General features: G+C 41.5%; 1 protein-coding gene and 1 long non-coding RNA gene across 2 annotated transcripts in view; one reads left to right on the forward strand and one right to left on the reverse strand.

Moving 5' to 3' along the window:
• LOC129727668 (uncharacterized) overlaps positions 1-18,182 on the forward strand; it is a 205,970-nt gene that overhangs the window by 174,282 nt on the left and 13,506 nt on the right. The gene's annotated exons all lie outside the window — the stretch shown is intronic.
• Positions 9,313-9,819, reverse strand: LOC129727670 (uncharacterized). Its single transcript, XR_008728580.1, has 3 exons — positions 9,690-9,819; positions 9,565-9,625; positions 9,313-9,506 (listed from the first exon to the last, which is right to left on the reverse strand). It is a non-coding gene; the product is annotated as an uncharacterized LOC129727670 (long non-coding RNA).

An 18,182-nucleotide genomic window follows, 5' to 3' on the forward strand; every position in this document is an offset into this window, starting at 1 on the left:
AATTGCTCAGAGTTACTAATATGATACGAGCTAACAAATCTGAAGGTTATTCCACTGGAGCTGCTCTTTCAGACATAGAAAAAGCATTCGACAGTGTTTGACATAAAGGTTTGATTGCGAAATTGCAAACTTTCAATTTTCCAATTTTCCTAATCAAAATTTTGAAAAATTATCTTACTGATCGAACTCTGCAGGTTGTCTATCAGAATTCAAAATCTGATAGATTTCCTGTCAGCTCAGGTTCAGTCTTGGGTCCAGTTCTGTACAACATATTCACTTCAGATCTCTCTGATTTGCCTCCAGGATGCACAAAGTCATTGTTCTGCGATGACACAAGCATTTCCGTAAAAGAAAAAAGTCTTCGTGTCATATGCAGTCGATTGCAGAAAAGTTTAGATATTTTTTCTTCCTATTTGCAAAAGTGGAAAATCTCCAATCTAATGCTTCTAAAACTCAAATGATAATTTTTCCGCATAAGCCTAGGGCTTCTTCTCTAAGCCAAACAATAATCACGTTGTCGAGATGAATGGGGTTATTTTAAGTTGGTCTGACAAAGTTAAGTACTTGGGACTAATTTACGATGAAAAACTTATTTTCAAAGAGCACATTGAGAGTATACAAGCCAAGTGCATCAAATATACGAGATGTTTATATCCTCTCATTAACAGGAATTCTAAACTTTGTTCAAAGAACAAACTTTTGATTTACAAACAAATTTTTAGACCAGCAATGCTTTATGCTGTACCGATCTGGTCAGGTTGCTGTTTAAAAAGGAAGAAAACGCTCCAAAAACGTTTGAAACGTCCTCCTTGGTTTGGTACACTCGAATTACATAGACTTACTGGTGTTGAACCATTAGAAGCTATGTCAAATAAAATTATTAACGATTGTCGACAAAAATCGTTGCTCTTTATAGCCAATAAGTTAGCAATTAAGTTAGTTATAAGTTTACTTTTCCTTTTCTAACAAATAGGTTTAAATCCCTACGAACGATAAGTCCTAATTCCGAAAGCAAACAAATCCCAACAATTAAAATTACAATTTTTTAACAGTGTTGAGAAGTCACCATTTGTGATTGAACACACATACTCATTATTTACTAATATTTATCATAAATACTTAAGCTACTAACAAATCCCCCCCCTTAAAAAAAACCTCCTATGTGCACAAATTTTCGAACATCGTGTTCAGAACGCATGTCATCTCAATGTGTTTATGTGTATCTCATATTCGGGCATGTTAGTAGGAAACGGCGAACTACGATGGAAATCGCGCGCTCGTTCAACAAAAACGTAGGATTTTTACACGGCGTGCACATGTTGGCATGTTTTGCGGAAGACTGACATAAATATTTGATCTGAGAGTAGCGCCAGTTGAAACGAGTCAGTTTAGAGAGAACACTCAGGTTTTTTCAGACGTTTTTTTTTACGCGAGTTTTTATATGAGTTTTTCTTTCGCGCATTGTCAACTATACTGCCCATAATTCAAAAATTGGCTAATATGCCATTTTTACCAAAATCGAGAAAATAGTTTCTCGTGATGGTACACACCCTAAACAAGGTCCCTACGGAAGCCGATTGTCAAAAAATGCATTTGGGAAGGCAGTAAACGTGAAACAATTTTGGCTAATATCCAAAATAATTGAGAATTTGGCTAATATCCAATATCCAATATGAACCTGTGACATGTTCACGAACCAGTGTATTATTACTGAACTGTGTTTCTTCTAACTTTCGAAAGTGTGCTGTAGCTTGGTGGTTACTGGCGACAGGTGAGCGATCGTAAGGCCCTTGCCTCAAATTTGACTTTTTCACGAAGAATATTTGATGCTACAAGAATTTATTTGTTTTACTGCGAAACCCAATGATCAAAACGTGTGACTGTTTCCTTCTGTCATAAATCTTTACATTCAAAAGAATTATATTTAGCTCTTTGATTAGGAGTAATATTATTAAAGAGAAGATTCAGATTTCATTTTGGATTTGATGAGAAAAAATAGGAAAATGGATTGTGAGATTATCATGAATAATAATGTTTTCGTTATACTATTATATTTTTTTTTCTTCACATAACATTTATTTGACACGGCACAAATACAATTTAATGTTTAACGGCGCCAATTATATCTGATGACTTAAAAACTAAAGCAAATTTTTTATCCTCGCTGCCGACTACGAGCTGAAATTAAGTCTAACTTAAAACTAGCATGGGATTTCCAATCAGTGTTTTGTTGTTCAATGGTCGTCTGATAATCGTCGAATGGCATGTATGGATTCGTTCTGCTGAGCCACGATGTCGTGAGTTGGGACAGAGGCTCGTAGTCCTTGGGTCCTGGTTCTGTTGTGCGGGGTCTGGTTGCTGGTTTTGTGCTTAAGGTTCAAACGTGTTCTTGTCGTTTTGTTGGGTGTAGACGGAGGGGAACGGGACTAGACTGGGGCGTGGATGGATTTCAGGAAAACGTATATAAGGGACATGTAGGATAGGTCACGGCTCGCCAAGACATCACGAACAGGAACAGCCGGCTGTCTACCCTCGGCCTGCAGGGAAGCTATTAATTTAGACCTGGCGTCACGGTGTACAGGGCATGACCAAACCACATGCTCTATGTCGTGATAACCTTCACCACAGGCACAGATACCACTTTCCCCGAGCCCAACACGACGGAGGAGCGCGTCAAATCTATAGTGATTGGACATAAGCCGGGACATCACGCAAATGAAATCCCGACCTACATCCAACCCCTTGAACCACGGGTTCGTCGATACTTTGGGGATTATGGAATGTAACCACCTTCCCAATTCCCCTCTGGTCCAAGCATTTTGCCAACTGATGATCGTATTCTGACGTACAAGTGCGAAAAATTCATTAAAGGCAATTGGTCTTTCATAAATATCACCGTTTGTTGCGCCCACCTTAGCCAAAGAGTCCGCTTTCTCATTACCCGGTATCGAGCAGTGAGAAGGGACCCACGCTAAGGTAATCTGAGTAGATTTTTCGGATAAAGCACTCAGATGTTCCCGTATTTTCCCCAGGAAATACGGAGAGTGCTTAACATCTTTCATCGATCGGAGAGCCTCAATGGAACTGAGACTGTCCGTAAAGATGAAATAATGGTCCGTGGGCATTTTTTCGATAATCCCTAGGGTGTACTGAATTGCAGCTAATTCTGCGACGTAAACAGAAGCAGGATTATCGAGCTTATGGGAGACGGTTAAATTGTTATTGAAGATACCGAAGCCAGTGGACCCATCAAGAAGTGATCCGTCAGTGTAGTACATATTGTCGCAGTTGATGTTTCGATATTTATTGGAAAAAATTTTAGGGATCTGCTGCACGCGTAAATGATCCGGGATTCCACGAGTTTCTTCTATCATGGATGTATCGAAAAACACAGTAGAATCAGAAGTATTTGATAAGTCGACACGATTTGGAATATTCGAAGAAGGGTTAATATTTTGGGACATGTGATTGAAATACAATGTCATAAAACGGGTTTGAGAATTAAGTTCGATTAACCTTTCAAAATTTTCAATCACGGGACGGTTCAAGACCTCACATTTGATTAGAATACGAGAAGACAGGCTCCAGAAGCGGTTTTTCAATGGTAGTACTCCAGCTAAAACCTCCGAACTCATCGTATGGGTCGATTGCATGCAACCTAAGGCGATACGCAAACAACGATATTGTATTCGCTCCAGTTTGATCAAATGTGTGTTCGCTGCGGAGCGGAAGCAGAAACACCCGTATTCAATAACAGACAATATCGTTGTTTGGTAAAGCCTTATAAGGTCTCCTGGATGGGCTCCCCACCATTGTCCGGTTATTGTACGAAGAAAATTCACTCTTTGTTGACATTTTTTCATCAGATACCTCACGTGACAACCCCAGGTGCCTTTAGAGTCGAACCAGACACCAAGATATTTGTGTACCAAAACCTGAGAAATCGTTTTACCCATTAATTGTGTTTGAAGCTGAGCAGGTTCATGCTTCCTAGAAAAAACTACTATCTCAGTCTTCTCCGGAGAGAATTCGATACCTAGCTGTAAAGCCCAAGCAGACAAATTGTCCAAGGTATCTTGCAATGGTCCTTGCAAATCGGCAGCTTTGGCTCCTGTAACAGAGATTACACTGTCGTCTGCAAGTTGTCTTATCGTGCATGAATTTGCCAGACATTCGTCGATGTCATTTACATAAAAGTTGTAAAGAAGGGGGCTTAAACATGAGCCCTGGGGAAGACCCATGTAGCTAATGCGAAAAGTTGCCAAATCGCCATGCGTAAAATGCATGTGCTTTTCGGACAACAAATTGTGCAAAAAATTGTTCAAAATTGGAGAAAATCCTTGTCGGTGAAGTTTACCCGAAAGAATGTCAATAGAAACGGAATCAAAAGCCCCCTTAATGTCCAAGAACGCAGACGCCATTTGTTCTTTACGAGCATACGCCAGCTGAATATCTGTTGAAAGCAACGCAAGACAATCATTCGTCCCTTTGGCACGGCGGAAGCCAAATTGAGTTTCTGATAGTAGACCATTTGATTCGACCCAGTGGTCTAAACGACGGAGTATCATTTTTTCCATCAATTTCCGGATACAGGATAGCATTGCAATCGGCCTATAAGAGTTGTGATTAGAAGCTGGTTTCCCTGGTTTTTGGATGGCGATCACCTTCACTTGCCTCCAATCCTGCGGTACAATGTTTTGCTCCAGGAACTTATTGAACAAGTTCAACAAGCGCCTCTTGGCATTGCCGGGTAGATTCTTCAACAAGTTGAATTTGATTCTATCTAATCCAGGCGCGTTATTGTTACAGGACAGGAGGGCAACTGAAAGTTCTGCCATCGTAAAAGGTGATTCTATCGCGTCGTGGCCCGGAGACGCATCGCGAACAATATTTTGCTCAGGAACAGAGTCCGGACATACTTTCCTGGCAAAATCAAATATCCACCTACTTGAAGACTCCTCGCTTTCGTTGACCGTTACGCGATTCCGCATTCTTCGGGCTGTGTTCCAAAGAGTGCTCATCGATGTCTCCCTCGACGTCTCGTTCACGAACCGACGCCAATATCCACGTTTCTTTGCTTTAGCCAAGCTTTTAAGCTTGGTATCAAGCTCCGAATACCGTAAATAGTCGCCAGGTATACCTCCCGTCTGGTAGGCCTTAAACGCGTCGGATCTTTGCGTGTAGACATCGGAGCACTCTTGGTCCCACCACGGAGTGGGAGGCCGTTCTTTGATCGTTACGCCGGGATATTTCTTCGTTTGGGCTTGCAACGCGGCGTCGAGAATCAAGCCCGCGAGGAGGTTGTATTCTTCAAGTGGTGAATGATGTTGAATCGACTCGACCGCTTTTGAAATCATTTCCTCGTATAACTTCCAATCGACATTTCGTGTGAGGTCATACGGAATGTCAATTGGTCGCATGCGAGTTGACCCGTTAGTAATTGAAATAAGAATAGGCAGATGGTCGCTACCGTGAGGATCGAGGATTACCTTCCATGTGCAATCCAACCGTAGCGACGTCGAACATAAGGATAGATCCAAAGCGCTTGGGCGCGCTGGAGGTTTCGGGATACGTGTCATTTCACCGTTGTTTAAAATAGTCATGTCGAAGTCATCGCAAAGGTTATAGATTAAAGAGGAGCGGTTATCATTGTATGGGGAACCCCAAGCCACGCCATGAGAGTTGAAGTCTCCCAAAATCAAACGTGGCGAGGGAAGAAGTTCTATTAAATCAAAGAGCAGCCGTTGCCCAACCTGTGCTCTGGGGGGAATATATATTGAGGCAATACAAAGCTCTTTACCTTGTATTGTCATTTGACATGCGACAACTTCGATGCCTGGAATCGAGGGGAGGTTAATACGATAGAAAGAATAGCACTTTTTAATCCCTAAAAGTACTCCTCCATATGGGGTGTCTCGATCAAGGCGAATAATATTAAAATCATGGAAGTTGAGATCAATATTTGAAGTAAGCCAAGTTTCACAAAGGGAAAATGCATCGCATTTGTTTTTATTTATCAAAACTTTAAACGAATCAATTTTTGGTAAAATACTTCTACAATTCCACTGTAAGACAGAGATAGAATCCTTCATATACGCAGTTGAATTAGGCATCGAATGATACAATCGCTGCAAGGAGAGGCCATTGGGCAGTCAACTGCTTCAAAAATGATCTAACTGTTGGGAGGAATGCTGTAAGAAAAATTTTAATTGGATCGGGTACATTGAAAGTTTCAAAAATCCAGTCCACAATGTCAGAAAATTTCACTAATCCAGAGTTTGTTTCATCAACTGGGAGTGTAAAAGGAGCAACTGGGGTTTTAGATGTTCCTGGCAGTGCTTGGAACTCCTTCTGGGACTTTAAATTTGCCAGCCCAGGAGGAGTTTGCTTCGGTTTTTCCGCAGCACTGTTTGGTTTGTTTGTAACTTTCATTTCACTTTGAGAAATCTTAGGACCTTTTCTGGGAAGTTTAGGAGAGGAAATATTTTTCCTCTTTCTAGACTCCCCAGGATTGGCGTAAGATGCTCCCGCTGGTGAATCGTCAGAATCGGTTTCCTCAGAGGGCAACAGATCGAAGGGGTTCGAAGTAACGGGAGAAGTGGTAACGGTCTTCTTCAGCATGTCAGCGTAGGAACGCTTTGAACGCTCTTTGAGAGACCGTTTTATTTTATCCCTGCGCTGCATGTACACCGCACATGTCGAGAGCTCATGCAGATTTTCTCCGCAGTGAATGCACTTTTCAGCGTTAACACTGCAAGAATCTTCCGCATGAGACTCCCCACACTTGCCACAACGTGCCTTATTGCAGCAGTAGGCGGCTGTATGGCCTAACTGCTTGCAATTCAGGCAGTTCATGACGCGGGGCACGTAGAGCCTCACAGGGAGACGAACCCGGTGGATCGAGACGTGGCTTGGTAGTGCAGACCCGGCGAACGTAACTCGAAACGAGTCTGACGGAGTGTATACTGTTTTGCCACCGATGATCGATGCTGACCGCAATTGCTTGCAGTCGAGCACCTTTACTTCGGGACACGTTTTGTTCTTAAAGCACCCTTTGGCACTTTGCAGTATACACTCGACGGACAGACTCGAATCGGTTATGACACCGTCGATCTCCACGTCTCGTGCGGGTATGTAAACGCGATACTCGCGTGTGAAGAGCTCAGAGCAAGCTATATCGTTGGCCTCTTTCAGGTTACCGACCACGACACGGAGCTTGTTAGGCCGGACCTTGGAAATTTCGGTCACGCCCTTGTACTCCTTCGTCAGGTCTTTAGAAATCTGCAAGAGGTTCAACTGTTTCGATTTCGGTCCCGCCTTTGGCCGAAAATAGACAGTATAGCTGCCCTGGGCTCCGTCTGGGTAAAGCCTGGGGCGAGGGGGGACTGAAGAATGAACAGGGGAGGGGGTAACAGAAGGGTCAGGGTCAGAGGGGTTCGGGGATGGTGGCGCGGGAGGCGAGGGATCTACATCCATCGCGCTATGTTTAGCGCACTAGCGCTGACAAGAACACGTACCTTTTTATTTCTCCCTTCCAGTAAGGTTGGTTGTCCGATCGTTCGAAGTAGCAGCCGTTACAGCCAGCAGCACCAATACAGCAGCACCAAACAGCCACCAGCAGCGAGCCAGGTGTGAGATCACTCCACACAGCGATACGACTCGCTGACACTGATGGCTTCTTCTTTTTCCTCGTTTGTGTCTCGTCCACTGCTGTAGCACAATCCAGCCAGCAGCCAAATCGGCTTACGTACCAGCTGGCAGTCACGATGCGAAACAGTTGCACAAAGGAACGACCTTGAACCCGGATTTATTTCACTCGACCAGGCAAACAATGCCAACACTTGTTCACACGTCTTTTGTTTTATACTCTATCGGACCGATCACCAAACACGTCCAGTACTGATGCGTGTTCGGCACAGAATGATCGATACTATTATATTGCTGCACGTAATAATTGTCTCGTCATCCTTTTCATCCTCACTGGTGCTTCCGTGTTGTTTTATTAAATTTAAAACCATTTTCATCACCAACGAGTACGATATAATTCACATCGTATGGATATTAGCCGAATTGCACACCGTTTTGTCAACTGACCTTTCGTTTATAATTGAAAAAACGGCTACTGTGTTAAAAATACGTGGCGGATGGAATTTTTCTACAGATTTCTCTGTTTCAACTCAACGGCAAGGTTCCAGCATATATGAAGGGTGATATACTCAATAAAAAAGTTGTCATGAACAGTCAAAATATGTTGTACCGACAAAAAACGTTCAAATGCGTTTTTCTCAATTTGATGCCTATGGCATATTAGCCAATTTTTGAATTATGGGCAGTATAGCGGTTTTATACGCGATTTTTCGAAATAATGCTTTTTTGTGGATTTTCGGATTAAAGGGGTTTTTTTGCGAGGAATTTTGAATCCGCACCTTTTTTAAATTACCTTTTTTTTACGCGTTTTTCGTTTTAAAGCGGTTACAATGTAAATTGTTACGGAAATATTCTATAAAACATTGTAAGGAAATCTTTTTGTTTTAACAAAATTTCAATGTTACTTTTAGATCTTTCGTTTTTTGATTTTTGTTGCAATAGGATCAAATTTTTACAAAATGTTTGCAATGGTCTCCCAAATTAAAAATAAACATGACATTTTGAGATAAGGCGTACAAAAACTTCCGGTCGGTAGTAGAATAAATTTGACGTTGTATTCGGAAATCACAATTCGGTCACAATTATCTGCCGTAACTACTATTAAACTTCGGCATGTTTATTTGTCACTTGTTTATCGTCCAAATTTGTTTCACTGAAACAACGGCATCTCAAATGTTGCCAGTGTATTATAATGTAACAATAGCTTGACATATCTTGTCAAGAAGTAACTTATTCTGCCCATGAATCTAATTATAATGTAACGAAGCGGTCGCATAGGGAAACTACGGACAAGACGGTCATATTTTTATCCATTTATTAATAATATTAGACATGTACTAATACTTTCCATAAAATAATACCAATTAAATTATTGTGATAGCATAAAAATTATAACTTTTAGAAGTCCCAAAGCCGCAATAGCTTGAATTTGACAAGGCGAAAACTACATCAGTTTGCTGCGCTGATGAGGGGGATTGATTCCAATCATTTCTTGAATATGTAAACGTTCGAAATTATCATAATATAACTGGCATTAAAATATCAATAATTGCACATAGAAATGGTCTGTGTTACACTACCCACTGTGTAACATTTATGTATCTTGGAGAGATAAAAAGTCAACTCGCGACTGATATGTTACGTTTTTTGCTTTTATTTGACCTAATTTATTTCATAGTAACTATAATAAGATCACTGTGTGATCAATCAAAGAAATAGTTATCGGTTTCCGTTATACTCTACTAAATTTTAGATTTTCTAGATCACTGTGTGACTTTTCACTTAATATCGTTTTGATTTCGTTGATTTCGTTTCGTTGATTTCGTTAGATGTTACAAATGTTGCTTGGGTTTAATATCCTACGGTTACAAGTTTTCTTTAGATGTAGAATGTGTAGTTATAATAATTTGTGCTTACGTTTAGTTTTAACCTCAATCGTCTTCTATAATTCGCTATCTGCGCTTGCCACTATTTTAGGCTGGATTAGTTTTAAGGAATTAATTAGGTTTGAGTTTTAAGTAATATATAATTAGGCCTTTTACCTGACGTTTCAAATTCACCAGCAATTTTTACCACCACCAAATATAAATTAATTTAGGTTTAACTAGTTTTAATTCCAGAATTTAGCTAAGTACACCACGTTTTTTTATACCAACTAACTTTATCGCCAAAACCCTTCGCTGACGTATCTGACGTCCGCTGTCTAATTCGTCGCTTTCACCACAGTATATTATCACCGGGAGATATACTGCCGTTCTTCTCACACTTAGGGCGCGCTAGTTACGACATCGAGGGGTGCACATTTGACAGAACTAGCGAACATTATGCTTTTTGAACGAAAAAAAAAATTGTCATTTATTTTATCTTAAGGGTTTATATACCTTTTTGATCGAGAAAAATGAGGGAAGTTTGAATTTATTTTTAAGTGCATAGCACCATTTTTATTGCATCAAAGTGGTATTTTTCTGAAAGAACATCATTCTGAAAGAACATTTATCAACAACAAAAAAATACATTTTGAGATATACCAATTATTATTGGAGTAATGGCCATTTTCCCGAAATGCTTTTTTTTCGCAGAACCTTGCGGTGATCCTGATAGAGACTCAGTGGGTCAACTGAATTCAAAAACTTATATTATTTCATTAGTTTAGAAGTGTGCCGTGTCATTGAACGATCGCTTTAATGAGTATTTTGTTTTCAGTGCAAACGGGAACGTTTTTCCCAAAAAATGCACGTTTTGAGCGCATTAAAAATTTTTATGCGGCAAAATGTAACTGTATGTTTCAAAAAGCGATCATTCAAGAACCGGCGAATTTAATAACGACAATTTAAAAAAAAAGATGAAGGAAATCGGTTCAGTAGTTTTCCCGCAATAAGGATCACGGCAAAGTCATTTTTCGAGAAACACTATTCCGAGATAATCGCGTTGAAAGTTTCAAGTTTAGCTTATGCGGCTGTAGCGAGGCGTGTTGCAAATCGCTCTAACTTTCTTCCTGTTGCTCAGATCTTTATGAAAATTTGCAAAAATGTTCTCAAGATGTTGTAGTTCAAGATAATGTAATAAAAAAATTTTCGATTTTTTGAAAACTAAAAAGGTATATAACCCCTTACGCAAATCTTAAACAAAAAAAGGATAGTAGAACTATAATTTTGAGTTGAAATCTGTGGTAAAGGCATGTGTCTCCTTTATTTATTTATTTTTATAGTTGAAATGTGATGTCACACTCGAGCCAACCCCCCCCCCCCCCCCTTCCCCCATAGGTCACAAAATGTCACAATACACGAAACCACCTCCCCCTCCCTAAATGCGTGACATCATTAATGGATAGTCCCTTAACTGTTTTACTTAAATAATGTTTTAAAGTATAGGCTGAAAAACGTGCAAATAACGTAACCAAAAAAAGTCCCATGCAAACCAACCCGATCAAGGAATTACATCATCTTACTGCTCAGATGGTACGTTAGAATGTCTTGATTCAGAAAATAATGTTTTTCCAAACTGTACACTTTTCGAGCTATCCTGGGGTGTAAGCTAATAACGGTTAGAGGGAAAATTACAATGACTGATATAACTTATGGAACGTAACAACAAATTTTACACTTATTCTATTTTAAACTGATGGCTTTTAAAGCGAGGAAGGAGAGTTGTGGGTACGTGTCAAGCGGCTTTCCCAAGTAACAATATCAGTTTTACGATGCACTTGAAGAAGTTTCGATTGCTTGTTCTCTGAAACAGGGCTTAAATTATTATTCTCACAAACTGCTACAAATTAACCGTACTTTACTTACCAGTCAGCTCCAGGCCGAAGTGTCCCTTGCTGTTCGAAGAAGTCGTCTCCATTCAACTCGGTCCATGGCTGCAGCTCGCCCGCCATGTCGTCTGCGGAGGAGCCGCAGGTCGTCTTCCACTTGATTGAGCCACCTTGCTCGCTGCGCGTCCCGTCGCCTTGTTCCAGTCGGGTTGTTATCAAGAACCATTTTCACCGGGTTGTCGTCCGACATCCTAACGACATGCCCAGCCCACCGTAGTCTCCAGATTTTCGCCGTTTGAACGATGAGAGGTTCTCCCAGCAGCTGATGCAACTCGTGGTTCATCCGCCTTCGCCATGATCCATCTTCCATCTGCACTGCACCACAGATGGTACGCAACACCTTTCGTTCGAATACCTCCACGAGCATAGTCCAGGTTTCGTGGCCTTAGAGGACTACCGGTCTGATCAGTGTTTTGTAGATGGTTAACTTCGTGCGGCGGCGAATTTTATTCGCGCGGAGCGTCCTCTGGAGTCCAAAGTAGGCACGATTTCCTGCCATAAGGCGTCGACGAATTTCTCTGCTATTGTCGTTGTCAGCAGTCACCAGTGAGCCCAGGTACACGAACTCGTCTACCACCTCGATTTCATCACCGCTAATATGAATTCGTGGCGGGAGGTTGACACTGCCTTCTCTGGAACCTCTTCCTCTCATGTACTTGGTCTTCGATGCGTTTATGGCCAGTCCAATTCGTCCGGCTTCAGCCTTCAGTCTGTTGTACGTCTCCGTCATCTTTTCAAGATTTCGTGCTACAATATCAATGTCATCGGCGAAGCCACAGAGCTGAACAGACCTTCTAAAAATCATGCCACTCGTGTCGATACCAGCCCTACGTATCACACCTTCCAAAGCGATGTTGAATAGCAAGCACGATACTCCATCACCTTGCCGTAACCCTCTTCGAGATTCGAAGGGAATTCGAAGAGTGTCCCCGAAACTCGAACTACGCACATCACCCGATCCATCGTCGACTTGACCAACCGTGTCAGTTTATCCGGAAAGCCGTAATCGTGCATAATCTGCCATAGCTGGTTTCGAACGATTGTGTCGTATGCCGATTAAAAATCGATGAACAAGTGATGTGTGGGCACGTTGTACTCACGGCACTTCAGTAGGACCTGCCGTACCGCGAATATTTGGTCCGTGGTGGCGCGGGCACCCGCTTGGTATTGCCCCACGAATTTTCTTGCAAACGGTGATAGTCGACGGCACAGAATTTGAGAGAGTACCTTTTAGGCACCGTTCAGCAACGTGATTGCGCGGTAGTTGCAGCAATCCAACTTGTCGCCTTTTTTGTAGATGGGGCACACTGTACCCTCCATCCACTCCTTCGGTACTACCTCCTCCTCCCAAATCTTGGCAATAACCCAGTGAAGCACCTTCGCTAGTGATTCACCACCGTGTTTCAACAGCTCGCTGGGGAGTTGGTCAGTTCCAGCGGCTTTATTGTTTTTCAGCCGGTCGATCTCCTCTTTAACCTCCTGGAGGTCAGGTGCTGGGATTTTGTCGTCATCTGCGCGTACACCGAGATCTACTACCACTCCGTCGTCGTCCTCTGCTACATCGCCATTAAGGTGCTCATCGTAGTACTGCTTCCACCTGTCAATCACCTCACACTTGTTCGTGAGAAGGTTGCCGCCCAATTCCCTGCACATGTCGGCTTGTGGCACATAGCCTTTGCGGGAACAGTTCAGCTTCTCGTAGAACTTTCGTGTGTCATTCGCACGGTACAGTTCCTCCATCGCCTCGCGATCTCGATCTTCCTCCTGGCGCTTCTTCTTCCGTAAGGCCGAGTTTTGCCTGTTCCGTGCGCGTCGGTAGCGCTCCACGTTCGCCCTCGTTTGGTGTTGCAGCATTCTCGCTCGTGCTGCATTCTTCTCTTCCACTAACTGTTTGTACTCGTTGTCAAACCAGTCGTTTCTCCTGTTCGGAGCCATAGTACCAAGCGCCGCTACAGCAGTACTAACTATGGCTGATCGAATGTCCCTCCAGCCATCTTCAAGAGTAGCTGCGCCAAGCTGCTCTTCCGTTGGTAATGCTGCTTCCAGCTGCTGCGCGTACTCCCGTGCAACCTCGGCGTCTCGTAGTTGCCCGATGTTTGGTCGCGGTGGGCGACTTTGACGCGTGTTTCGCACCGTCGAAAGTTTTGAGCGCATGCATATTGCAACAAGGTAATGGTCCGAATCAATATTCGCACTCAGTAGGTGCGAACGTTGATGACGTCAGAGAAGAATTTACCATCGATTAGAACGTGGTCGATTTGGTTCTCCACTTGTAAGTCAGGTGATCTCCAGGTGGCTTTGTGGATGTCTTTGCGGGGAAAGAAGGTGCTTCTGACTACCATACCGCGGGAGGTGGCAAAGTTCACACATCGTTGGCTGTTATCATTTGATGCGGCGTGCAGGCTATTCGGCCCTATCACCGGTCTGTACATTGCCTCCCGTCCTATCTGAGCGTTCATATCACCGGTGACGATCTTAACGTCCCTTCGCGGACAGCTATCATACACCTGCTCCAGCTGCGCATAGAACGCTTCTTTCTCATCGTCGGCTCTTCCTTCGTGTGGGCAGTGCACGTTGATGATGCTGTAGTTGAAGAACCGGCCCTTAATTCTTAACTTACACATCCTCGCACTGATCGGCTGCCACCCGATCAATTTCATAACAATATTACATATTCATAACAATATTAGTTGTAAATTTTATACCGTCTTGAACAGCCTCGTACACCGAGTTACAGTTCAACAAAACGGACATTAGCTGCAGTATGGATTGTTGTAGGTATTCAATCTTTTCGAGAGTTGGACTACCTAAATCAATACTGGCTGACTTTTCAGCACCAAACACGAATGGTTTGTTACTGTTTGAATTTGAAATATTACCTGAAAGGACACTGGCATATGAACAGCCTGAACAGGATTATTTTTCTGAAATTTGTTATCTGAATTTAAATTATTACCTACAGACACAACTCCTTATGAAAGTGCTGGTGATGCCTGAACAGTATTGAAAGTCTTTTGATTATTCTTATTGACAACAGGTTGTTTAGAATTCCTACGTTGTCTGGAAGCAATAATTTTTGACCTTACAGCACAATTAAAGAAATTAGATTTATGATTTCCCCCACAATTTAAACATTTGAAACTATTAGTGGTCTCTTTCACGGGGCAGATATCTTTCGTGTGACTAGTGTCATCACAATTCATACATTTTGCTGCCATATGGCAGTTTCGAGTTCCATGACCATAGGCTTGACAATTCCGACATTGCGTAAGATTATGGATTCCTCCATGTCTCTTGAAATTTTCCCATTTTATTCGCACGTTAAATAAAACATGTGCTTTTTCCAAACATTTCAAATCATGTACTTTGGTACGATCAAAATGTACTAAGTAATTTTCCTGGTGTATTCCAGTTTGATTAATTTTGGCATTTGCCTTTCGTTTCATCAAAATTACTTGGTTGGGGGCAAAACCAAGTGATTCTGACAAACAATCTTTATTTTTATCAATAGTTTGATCATTTGAAAGACCTTTCAAAACAGCCTTAAACGGTCTCTCGTTTTTGGCATCAAAAGAATAGAAATTTATACATCTTTTCAGTCAAATACTGTAAAAGATGTTTATGGCCATCAAGAGATTCGGACAAAATACGAATTTCGCCTTGGCGGCCAATTTGAAAATTAACTTTCACATCCGATAGAAATGATGAAAGTTCTGATCGAAATGCTTTAGAATTTGCTACAAATACCACAATAGGTGGAACATTAATCTTCTTCGTAACGGCTTTATGCTCAGTATGAGAAGTTTGAAATTCTTGATCCCCAACGGAAGAAAGAATATCATACCTGTTAGTCGAAATTTCAGTGTCACTTGGAGGAGATGCCTCACGTTTCCTTGAAGCCGCATCAAAGCGAGCTTTTTTTATTTCATAACTGGAAAACTTCACTACACTTTCACTTCACTATAGAATTCAAGTAGAAATATCTCAAACCAAATTTACTCACTAAACACTCGTTAACGTTAAAAACAAATTTATTACTTTGCGTTTCAACAGGTAGTCTTTTAAAAAGATTGCCTGTTGAAAGCGATAAACAATATCTTGATATCTCTCGGTAGTCTAAGACTTAGCCTCGAGCTGTTGATAAAATGCGACCGTACTGTAGGACAGTTCAAGTCTATCTCAAGCATGTTACCTTTATTTTGCATACGGCAGCAACAGTTACCATCGTACGCTGCAGGATATTTTGCTGGCACAGCTACTGGAGGGCACAGCGGAGAGCAAATTTTATGCGCGGCCAACAAAATATTCAATACTACCGGTGGTGGTGTGATCATCAGCGCTCTATTGCACACATTTCGAGCTGAAGATTATGGAATCGGTTCTTTTCAGAACTATAGATGCTTAAAGATAAGAGTTATGTAAAATTTTCATGTATTCATGCATCGTTAGCTTTACAATAATGACTATCAAATATAAACGGTAGTGTTGCCTATGAACAGTTTATCGTCACCATTTCATACTGTTGGATAGCTGTTGTTGACAGTTTTCTTTCTGTTGGACTGCTGCAAGTGTGTAGTTTACCAAATCAAAATAATTGTTTTCTCGATTTGGTGTTCACTATTGACACAGATAGTTGTCAATTGACTTTGTCGGATCCAGTGATTAAAAATGAAATTCATCACAATGCGATGTTATTAACCATCAGGGCAGATGAATCAGATAAGTATAAACCAGGGGTGCTCAAAAAGTGTTTGAACTTGAAAGCATTGAATGTCGCGAGCGTGCGTGAAAGTCTGAGCAATGTTGACTGGAATAACATTTTCATATCGGAAGCAATGTTTATTTGTAATGTCGAGGTATACCAGACGCAGGCGATATAAATGGTTAATTTTCTTCGATCAATTGGCGTTTTTGACGTTGACGTTGGCGATATCGTAAAAGTTAATAACTGGGTGGATTTCAATACCTTACTGTTTTATTTCACAGTATTTGGTATTCTTTCCCGTCATACTTCTGTGATTATGAAACGTGTTAAGTATGATCACAAATATTCCAAATGGTTTTCTCCAGCGCTGATAGAGCTTATGAAGAGCAAAAGAGCTGCTTTAGGAAAATGTGTCGTGCAAGATCAAACGAAAATGTAACTCACTATAAACAACTGCTGCGTCAAAGCTGCACACAAGGAGGAATATCAGGTCTACTTGAATAAAATACAGCGTGATTTGAAAAATAATCCTAAAACCTTCCGGAACTTCGTAAATATTCGTAGGAAACATTCTGGGATCCCATAAAATATGAGGTACAGAGGCGCAACCGCTACAGATACTCAATCGTCGACTGGCCTTTTCGCCGAACATTTCCGTAGTGTCTTTGCAGAGCAGCCTTCAACGGTGCGTATACCTTCTTTCGAAAGTGGCTTGGAAGTATTTCAAGTATCTGAAACTGATGTTAAAAATGGAATGCACAAAATTGACACAAACTCGTCGCCTGGCCCTGACACTCTCTCTAACAGCCTCCTCTAACAGTTCCAAGGTGAGCTTTTAGTCCCTCTTACCAGTTTGTTCAACGCGTCACTGGCTTCCGGTTACTTTCCTTTAATTTGGAAAATTTCTCACATCACACCTGTTCATAAAAAAGGATCTCGCTCGGATGTAGAGAATTATCGTGGCATAACAATCCAATCTGCTACTCCTAAGCTTTTCGAACAGCTAGTGTACGATTCTCTTTACGAGGTAGTCGCTGAACGCATTTCTTCTGTGCAACACGGATTTTTAAAGAAGCAATCCGTTACCACGAATCTTTGCGAGTTTACTTCTGCAGTAACCGATTATATATGCACTGTATTTACACAGATATGAGCAAGGCATTTGATGCGGTTAAGACGGGCAGCATTCTTCGATCGATTAATGACTTCGGTATTGGTGGTCCACTCTACAATTGGTTGCAAACATATTTGGTGGGAAGAGTTCAGTATGTTAAAATTAAGGTACACGTCTCTGATTCGTTCACTGTGAATTCGGGAGTACCTCAAGGAAGCCACTTAGGACCACTGTTATTCGTACTCGTGATGAACAAGCTCACAGACAAATTGACTAATGCTATGATTCTGATTTATGCTGATGATGTGAAAATTTTCTTGCCCGTCAAACCAAATGACGATTGTCTTAAATTACAACTGGACTTGCAACGTTTTGGACAATTCTGATCGGATAGTGGTCTAAACGTTAACGCTGAAAAATGTTCAGTTATGACATATTCTCGTAAAATATCTCTTATCGAGTTCAAATATCATTTCAATGGAACTGAGTTACCACATAAAGGAAAAGTTCGCGACCTAGGCGTCACATTTGACCGACAACTTTCGTTTACAAATCATATTGACAATGTAGTTACAGACAGCTTGAAATTGTTTTCTCTTGTGAGACGGTACGGACGGGATCTCAAAGACCCTTATTCTATATTAGCCATTCACAAAGCGCTAGTACGGAGCAAGCTGGACTTTGCGAGCGTTGTTTGGCGCCCCCAATATGTAACACATATTCAACGAATTGAAGGAATTCAAAAAAAGATCGTGCGTATTGCCTTACGGAACCTTAGATGCAATGGTGATCAACTACCTGCCTATCAAGACTTGTGTGCATTAGTTAATATTGACACAGTACATTGCCGACATAGGATTGCTGACATAGTATTTTTAACCAATGTATTAGCAGGAAGGACT

This window comes from Wyeomyia smithii, chromosome 3, assembly GCF_029784165.1.
Source record: "Wyeomyia smithii strain HCP4-BCI-WySm-NY-G18 chromosome 3, ASM2978416v1, whole genome shotgun sequence".
NCBI classification, from domain to species: Eukaryota; Metazoa; Arthropoda; class Insecta; order Diptera; family Culicidae; genus Wyeomyia; species Wyeomyia smithii.